Source organism: Coturnix japonica, unplaced genomic scaffold (genome assembly GCF_054131305.1).
Source record: "Coturnix japonica strain WE unplaced genomic scaffold, WE-NBRP24 Scf042, whole genome shotgun sequence".
NCBI classification, from domain to species: domain Eukaryota; kingdom Metazoa; phylum Chordata; class Aves; order Galliformes; family Phasianidae; genus Coturnix; species Coturnix japonica.
This window is the reverse complement of record NW_028188945.1, coordinates 3,322,889-3,332,500: the sequence shown is the minus strand read 5'-3', so window position 1 is coordinate 3,332,500 and position 9,612 is coordinate 3,322,889. Positions and strand designations below refer to the sequence as shown.

At 47.3% G+C, this 9,612-nt stretch overlaps 1 long non-coding RNA gene across 1 annotated transcript; it reads left to right on the top strand.

Annotated features, from left to right (window-relative positions):
- The first annotated feature begins 4,001 nt into the window (after positions 1–4,001).
- LOC146752746 (uncharacterized) lies at positions 4,002–8,860 on the top strand. The gene is made up of 2 exons (XR_014940466.1): positions 4,002–4,261; positions 8,589–8,860. It is a non-coding gene; the product is annotated as an uncharacterized LOC146752746 (long non-coding RNA).
- Positions 8,861–9,612: the final 752 nt, after the last annotated feature.

Genomic DNA, 9,612 nt, shown 5'->3' with positions numbered 1-9,612 from the left:
AGGCCATAATTGCTAATTACTATTACTAATAACGCACTCTGTGTCATCCCCAGGCTGTGCTGAGCGCAATGTGGGACAGAAGGCAGCAGCTGGGCACCAACTGTGCACCATCATTAGTGCACTATCACTTGTGCACCATCATTTGTACACCATCAGCTTTGCACCACCGCTCGTGCACCATCGTCTTTACACCATCACTTTACACCACTTTACACCTTCAGTTGTGCACCACCACTTTGCACCATCATTTGTGCACCATCAGCTTTACACCCCCACCTTACACCCCCACTTTGCACCAGGAGCAGAGCTCAGCAGCCATTCCCTGTTGTGGTGTTCCATATGTGGTCCGTATGTTGTTCCAGCCCTGCTCACACTCGTGTGTTTATTGCACCATTATGGGCTTTTTTCCCCCAATAAAGCCCCACTCACAGCTGCAGCTTCATCCTGGCTCGTCCCCCTCCATCCTCCTCCTCCTGCTGTTCACCCCCCGGCTCCGCTCATGATGCAGCCACAGCAGCGACACCAGGGCACGATGGGCGCTCATCACACAGCGGCTGTAGGATAATGGGACCCCACAGGGGACAATGGGACCCCATAGAGACCAATGAGACCCCATAGGGGACAATGAGACCCCATAGGGGGCAATGAGAGTCCCCATAAGGGACAGTGAGCCCCCATAGGGGATAGTGAGACCCCTATAGGGCACGATGGGCGCACATCACACAGCGGCTGCAGGGACAATGAGAGCCCATAGGGGACAGTGAGACCCCATAGGGGGCAATGAGACCCCATAGGGGATAGTGAGACCTCACAGGGGACAGTGAGACCCCATAGGGGACAGCGAGACCCCATAAGTGCCAATGGGACCCTAACCCTAACCCCCCCCCAGCACTCACTTGAGGTTGGAGAGCTCGAGGATCAGCCCCCCCAGCACCGCTGACGCATCCTCATGTGGTGCCACCTCATTCCTGGGGGTCAAAGGGGGTGAAAATGGCACCAATCCAGGGCTTTTTAAGCCCAAAATGAGCTCTGGGTTCTGGTGGGGGGAGGGGGGTCCGACCTGGGGGTGCAGCTGGGTGAGGCCGGGTCCCCATCGGTGTCCACAGGGCACAGAGGGGCTGCAGGCTGGGAGGGGGTGGGGGGCTGGTGGGGGAAATGGGGTGAAATGGGGGCAACTGGGGATGGACTGGGGGCAACTGGGATGAACTGGGGTGAATGGGGGGGGATTGGGGGATATGAGAGTGACTTTGGGGGGGACTGGGGTGATGTGGGGTGAATTGAGGTGAATGGGGGAGAATTGGGGGGACTGGAGGGGTCTGAGAGTGACTTGGGGGGGAACTGGGATGAACTGGGGTGATATGGGGGAGAATTGGGGGGGATTGGGGGGATCTGAGGGTGACTTGGGGGGGGGCTGGGATGAACTGGGGTGATATGGGGGAGAATTGGGGGGATCTGAGGGTGACTTGGGGGGGGACTGGGATGAACTGGGGTGATATGGGGGAGAATTGGGGGGGGATTGGGGGGATCTGAGGGTGACTTGGGGGGGGACTGGGAGGAACTGGGGTGATATGGGGGAGAATTGGGGGGGATTGGGGGGATCTGAGGGTGACTTGGGGGGGGACTGGGAGGAACTGGGGTGATATGGGGGGAATGGGGGTGAATTAGGGGGGATTGGGGGATATGAGAGTGACTTGGGGGGGGAACTGGGATGATGTGTGGTGAAATGGGGGTGAATGAGGGTGAATTGGGGTTAAGTGGGGTAAGTTGGAGTGATTTGGGGTGAACTGGGGGGGGAATTGGGGTAAATTGGGGCAATCTGGGGTGGAATGGGGGGTAAACTGGGGCAGGCTGGGGTGAACTGGAGCTCTATGGGGTGAAGTGGGGCAATGTGGGGTGCAGTGGGGCACTATGGAGCTGTTCCCTATGGGTTCTCATAGTACTCTGGCATTACCTGCAGCAGCTTGGTGTCCCCCCTGGCACCCCACTGTGCTCCGGTGCTGAGATGTGGGGCAGCCCCACAGTGCCAGCCCCATAGCGCTCCCCCCCCATAACCTGTGTGCTCCTTACCCCATAGCTGTGGGGAGCTGGGGGGTGGGGAGTCCAGAGCATCGCCTCCAATCATGGCCCCCATACTGATGTCCTCCATATTGGTGCCCCCCCCATTTATGTCTCCCCCATTGCTGTCCCCCATATTGCTGTCTCCCCCCTTGGTGTCCCCCATATTAGTGTCCCCTCCACTTACATACCCCTCATTGCTGCCCCCTCTATTATTGTCCCCCCCATTTCTGTTCCTCTCCTTGGTGTCCCCTCCATTGATGTCCCCCTCATTGGTGTCCCCCATATTGCTGCCCCCTCCATTGGTTTCCTCTTCCTTGATGCCCCCCATATTAGTATCCCCCCCTTGGTGTCCCCTCTATTGATGTCCCCCCTCTTAGTGTCCGCCATATTGGTGTCCACCATACTGGTGTCCCCTCCCTTGCCGTCCCCCCCCTTGGTGTCCCTGTCCCCTCCATTTTTGTCCCCTCCATTGGTGTCCGCCATATTGGTGTCCACCATATTGGTATCCACCATATTGGTGTCCGCCATATTGGTGTCCACCCCCTTGGTGTCCCCTCCATTGATGTCCCTCTCATTGGTGTCCGCCATATTGGCTTCCCCCCCCTTGCTGTCCCTTCTATTGTTGTCCTCCCCATTGGTGCTCCCTCCAATCATGTCCCCCCCCTTGCTGTCCTCCATATTGTCGTCCCCTCCATTGTTGTCCCCCCCCTTGCTGTCCCCCATATTAGTGTCCCCCCCATTAGTGTCCTCCATATTGCTGTCCGCCATATTGGTGTCCACCATATTGGTGTCCCCTCCATTGATGTCCCCCTCATTGGTGTCCCCTCTATTAGAGTCCCCTCCATTTGTGCCCCCTCCATTGTCGTCCCCCCCCATGCTGTCCCCCATATTAGTGTCCCCCCATTAGTGTCCCCCCATATTGGTGTCCCCTCTATTAGTGTCCCCTCCATTGATGTCCCCCCCCTTGCTGTCCACCATATTGTTGTCCCCCCTATAGTCGTCCCCCCCCTTACTCTCTCCCCTCAGTCCTGCCCTGACTTTGACATTGGGGCCATCATGGTGGTCACCACCTGCAGGAGGAACAGCAGCGGCTTGGACGCCATTTTGTGGCCATTTTAAAGCCATTTTGCGGCCATTTTGCAGCCTTTTTAAGGCCATTTGTGGCCATTTTGTGGCTGCTTGGAGGCCGTTTGGTGGCCATTTTGAGACCGCTTAAAGGCCACGTGGAGGCCATTTTGAGACCATTTGGAGGCCATTTTGAGGCCATTTTGAGGCCCTTTGGAGGCCGTTTTGAGACCATTTTGAGGCCATTTTAAGTCATTACCTGTCACCTGGCTGCTCCTCCTTTTGCCCATGGCGCCGCTCACCTGAGGGGAACAGATGCCCATTGAGCATCATTTCCTCACTATTTCCCCTCAAATCCACCCCTGCCCGCCTGATTTCTCTCCCTCCCCCTCCACTTCCCAGAATAACACCGTTATCCCACTATAACGAGGCCCAATGGCGCCCATCCCACCCCAAGGCCCTTCCCGGCCCCACCGCCATTTTGCTTCACCTCAGCTCCCGCCCGACGCCTTCCCGCCTTTTTCACACCTTGCGCTCTGCGCCTGCGCCGCACAGGGGATGGTGGGAGTTGCAGTTCGCGGCGCACCGTAAAGCGCAGCGGGGTGTGACGCTTTTGTGACAGCGGTGCCATAAAGCGTGGAGGTGTTGGCAGCCCCGTAGGAGGAAGCGGTGAGTGGGGACGGACCAGGACCAGGGGGGTCCGATGGGGGGGGATCGAAAGTGGGGGTCCAATGGGGCTCCAATGGGGGGGGGTCTGATGGGGGGGGGGGTACAACGGGGGGGATCTAATGTGGGGGGGGGGGTCCGATGGGGGGTGTACAACAGGGGGGGGGGGGAATCTAATTGGGGGGGGGTCTGTGCTCTGTCACAAGCATACAAGCCTGTTGGAAGGAGTGCATTGAGGCTGCAGCGCCCAGATGATAAACCTGAGTTTGCTGTCACCAGCAACCAAGCTTACGGTTAATTTCTGAAACAAGATTAGTGATAGTATTTCCACGCAGCTGGCACAGAAGCTTCTTGGATTACAGTGCTGACAACACACATTCACCAGAGCCAGCAATTACAAAAAAATTCCCCACCCCCACCAGACCCTGAAGGACAGAGACCAATTTAGGTTTCTTCACTCTCACGAAGGGGAGTAAGTAAGAAGGTTCACTCAGTAATTCAACCTTACAGAGGCTACTTATTAATTCTGTGAATTTAAGGAATTATAAAATGATGGATAAAAATCAGAAGTATTTTGTACTTAAATATATGTATACATTATACAGTTATTCTAATGCGACATCAAATGATTACCATTTTGCCCACAGATGTGAGAACTGTTAAGAGAAAATATACTTGCTTTTAACCACTGTAGATCACCCATGGCACATACCTAAGGACAACATAACAGCTGAAAGCTGTAACTGGGAAAAACACTATACAAAGCATACAGATTGGGCTGCACGTGCGTCAAGTGATTTATTAACACAACGAGGTTGGGGGGGAAGAAGAATTAAGTTTGATACCTGTTGTCTTCGTTTCTCCTCTTCAATAACAGCTTTGGCTTCTGCCTCTTTTATCTGTCCAGACATACAAAGTGATAAGTAACTGTTGTAAAAGCAGGTAAAACTATTATCTTACAGAGCCATAATTTATAGAACAGTTCTCAGAAAAGCGAGCAAAACCTTCACCAAGTGAGCTGTGAGCTTACTCAGATTCTAAAACATTCTGTGAAAAACCTCTATCAATTCATGTTTGAAAAACACGGAACATAAGAGACGCTACCATGTTATAAAACTAAACTTCTGACTAACTGGAAAATTCAAATGACAAATATAAAACCTGGGGAAAATATAAATATATATATTCATTAATACCAGGGAAAATTCCTTAATAAAGTCACTCTGAGCTTTCAGTAACTCAGTCCTCAATTCAGCACACTCTACACTGACGGGTAAATCCTTATATATGTATGTAATTTACACTCACACACTTCATTCCAAGTAGTTAAATATGCCCTGACTGCTAGAGCAAAAGGAAATCTCCACTTTTGTACCAAATGACATATTGGATAATGCATACTCATATTGTTCTACTGCTCTTGTTGTAATGGAAACTGTCAATGCAATTACATTTGCTTCACCATCAGAAAGTTTTATGAAAAATAAAACCTGGAACTGCAACTGATCACTCTACAGAACTGTTACATAGCATTCAAGACAGCAAATTAAATGCCAGAAACTTAAAGGAAAAAGAATGGCAATTCTTTTTAAATTAAAAAAGAAAATATTAAAACATAAACATACAATGCATCTGAATCACAGTTCCTGCATTATTTTCATCCTACAATAACTAAAGAATGCAACGCCTAACATACATAAAGAACAATGGGATGGACTGGGTCCTGAATCACAGAATGGCCTGGGTTGAAAAGGACCACAATAACCATGGAGTTTCAACCCCACTACTGTATGCAGGGTCGCCAACCACCAGACCAGGCTGCCCAGAGCCACATCCAGCCTGGCCTTGAATGCCTCCAGGAATGGAACAACCACAACCTCTCTGGGCAACCTGTTCCAGCACATCAGCACCCTCTGTATAAAAAACTTCCTTCTAATATCTATCCTAACCCCCCCCTTCTTGTGCTGGTGGCCCCAGGCCTGGATGCAGTACTCCAGATGGGGCCTCACAAGAGCCAAGTAGAGGGCATCTCGCTCTCCTTGCTGGCCACCCCTTTTTAAATGCAGCCCAGAACACAGTTGGCCTTCTGTGCTGCAAGCACACACTGCTGGCTCATGTCCAGCTTCTCATTCACCAGGACCCCCAAGTCCCTCTCCACAGGTCATCTCTCAAAGAGATCTTCCCCCAGTTTGTACAAATATCTGGGATCGCCCCAACCCGAGTGCAGCACCCTGTACTTGGCCTTATTGAACCTCATTAGGTTTCCATGGGCCCACTTCTCCAGCCTGTCCAGGTCCCTCTGGATGGCTTCCCTTCCTTCCAATGTATCGACAGCACCACTCAGTTTGGTGACATCTGCAAACTTGCTGAGGGTGCACTCGATGCCACTGTCTGTCATTGATGAAGATGTTGAAGAGCACCTGTCTCAAGACCAACCCCTAAGGGACACCACTTGCGACCAGCCTCCACCCAGACACAGAACCGTTGATCATAACCTTTTGGCTGCATCCAGCCAACCAATTCCTAATCCACCGAACAGCCTATGTACCCGCAGAAGCCCTTCTTGTTATCTTTCACTCCCCTTGCCAAGTTCAGCTCCATCTGTGCCTTGACTTTCCTAATCCTGTCTCTTCACACATGGACAACAGCTCTGTATTCCTCCCAGGCTATACAACACTGCTTCCACTTTCTGAACATTTCCCTCTTTTCCCTCAAGTTTAAGCTGCAGGTCCTTGCACATCCATGATAGCTGCCTGCCTTCCCTGCTTGACTTCTTCTGCAGGGGGATGGAGAGCCACTGTGCTTTCAGAAGGGTGTCCTTAAAGAGCTGCCAGCTCTGTTCTATACCCCTGCCCTTAAAGTTGGTTTCCCAGGGGAAGCTGCTAAGAGATGTTTAACTTGGATTCATCAGGTAAAAAGCAGGTGATTGACAGGACACAAAATCCTGAAGACAGTGAAAGTGCCAAATAGTATTTTTCATTACACAAAAAGGCATATAGATGCAGCAAAGCCATCAAACATTAAGACACCAGCTCTATCTCTGAAATTCCCTCAGTCAGGCATCACTACAGTGACGGCAGTACCAGTGTGCTGGGTCAGTGTATGCGTATCTGCTGCTTGTACATGTTTCTTGGACCTCCAACTCTGCAGCCACTTAACACTACCTTAGTAAAATTAGATCTCAGAGTAATAGAATGCCCTAAGATGTAACGATATGATTGACAACTTGAAGTTAAAAACCATCTTGATCTCAATAACCAGTCTATATATGTATATATATATATTTATGTATCACATTTTGCACAGTAAAAATGGTAATTAACTAAGTAAGGTATGCACAGATGGAATTTGTTCCTACAGACTTAAGAGCTGTCGAAGACTAAGCAGAAGGCACACCAGCTCGTGCTTAAGAACACCGCAGCTCAAAGAGCGTGCTCTGTGCAAGCAGTTACATTTGTGGATTTTCAGATTATTTTTTTTTTAAATTGTTAAACCATATATGAAATATCACTAACAATTTCATTTCACCTAGATAATGTCAGAGTGTCTCATCAGAAAAACACACAAAGGTCTTTTTAGTCATGAATACCTGAAATAGGAAAGTTTGGTTTGCAAAAACTGCAGCCCTATCCCTCCTGGTATTTCACTGCCATCTAATGGCAGAACATCAGTTCCAAAAGAGAAATCGGCCAGTGAACACAGAATGTAGTTTCTTTTGTACGCTGCTGTTGTCGTATTTGTGTAAGATTCCTGCACACGTTTGTGCGGAACTTCCTATGCTCACAGGAACCTGTAGTCATTTGCTTGATGCATTAGAATATTTTCCCAGTTGAATTCAATGGTACAGATAAAAAATAGGAAATATCTGCTGAAGTGAAACTGCAGCTGATGCTGCACCCCACTGAAATGTGCTCCTTTGTTGATGCAGACTTCTATGAATTCACCCCCCTTCAATGCACTCCATGCCCAATAAACTCACTTTCACACTTCACTAGGATGATATGTTACTGCTGGTTTTTCTAGAAGTATATTCCAAGAGTCTTGGTGTTCAAGCTGATTGCAAAGGTGTAGAATTTGATTTACAGAGTACGTCTTAGAACTTGCCTGACAATCCTGAAATTCTGAGCAGAAACAGACAGATGTAGCTTTTACAGAATGAGGTTTTGGGTTGAATATTTAAATTATATATATCAGTATATTACATATACTACGAAGTTGATAAAAGTTAACCAGTTCATGCACCACTTCCTCATGTTTCCATAAAAGGCCTAGAAAAACAATGTGGATATTCTGTCTCTTTAGGTGAGATTATGCAGCAGTTTCTTTACTTCAAACAAAATTATTGGAGAGCATCCATGTTTACAATGGGCTGAAAAGCACATGCAGTTGCTGAAAGCTCTCTGTAATTGTGGCAGTCACCTAATACTGTGTGACAGGAACACACAAGATAACACTTTGCTAACCTTCAAAGTAAAAGTAAGGCCTAAATGAAGTGCTTCTATAGCTCTCACTAGCAGTAATGATTTTATTATCATTGATTAGCACTTCTTGGCTGAAGAGGAAATCTCCAGTTCCAATGTACATTAAAAATAAAGAGGTAATAGAGCATTACCTTAACACAGTGTTTCATCAAGTGAGTTGACACTATCTACAAGTAGTGCAATTCTCAGCAATAAGCCAGATTCAATAGTCCAAAAATTAAATGTGCAATTAAACTGTACGCTGAGTTACACTGCATTTCTTGCTATTACTGTCTTGAAAAAATAACGATCTGCCTGTTTTTTCCAACTTTTCTCAAGGCAATGAAGACAACATAACTAAAATGGATACACCACCTCAGACGCCTTCCGTTTCATTTCCTTGCATAACACATCACACTCCAGTGAAACTTGGCCTTCTTGTATCTTGCTGCACTGTACTTCCTGTTAAGTATAAATTGAATTGTTTGTAATTCATTTCCCTATATAAAAATTTAATTATAACGTTCATTTTGTTGGGAAAATTGTAAAACAATTTTATTCGGTATATTTACAGAATGAAGCTAATAAATAAATATTATTTGAAACTGTAACTGCATTCAAGCATCGTTTTCTATTTTCCTTCTTTCTGATAAGCTAAACTGAATCAAGAATAAATCAAGTGGTTCATTTTAATTTTTCTTGTCTTTTTTTTCACTTATTTATTTAAGACAAAGCAATATAACCTTGTGAACTGTTACAAAAGATACCATGCAAAGTAACTAATAAGTAACTCTTCTGAAACTTCGTATCAATTCTCTAAACTGGCTGAAACTACAGGGCAAGGTCTGGTCATGGGAAGATCTCCCCTACTTCCTTCTCCTTCCTCCCCCTTACATTGAAGGCCAAAACAAACAAACAAACAAACAACAACAGAAAAAAAAAACAAAAAAAAACACCAACAAAACCAAAACAGAATACCAGCACAGAGAGAAAGTTATAATCTTATAATCTATACTACTAGCCTATGAAGAATTTTGTCAGGAAAGCACAGTAACATAGCCAGAAGCTATTCTGGTTTTCATGCTTTCTGACAATATGCAGAACAATTTTCATAGCATACAGCAAAATCCAAAAACTAACTTCTTCAGAGCAATTCCAGCATGCTAAGATAAACCACCTGCCTAGATGGTTAAGAATATGGTCCACTACAAGTTGTGGGTTACAAATTCAAGTGGTTTATACGACCTTGCATGTTTACATGCATAGCCTCATGATGCAACAGTTAACTTCAACACCAGAAAAGGAAGAAAAAATCCTCCTGTTTTGCACTCAAATTATGAGCTCCTACATTTGATATTCATTG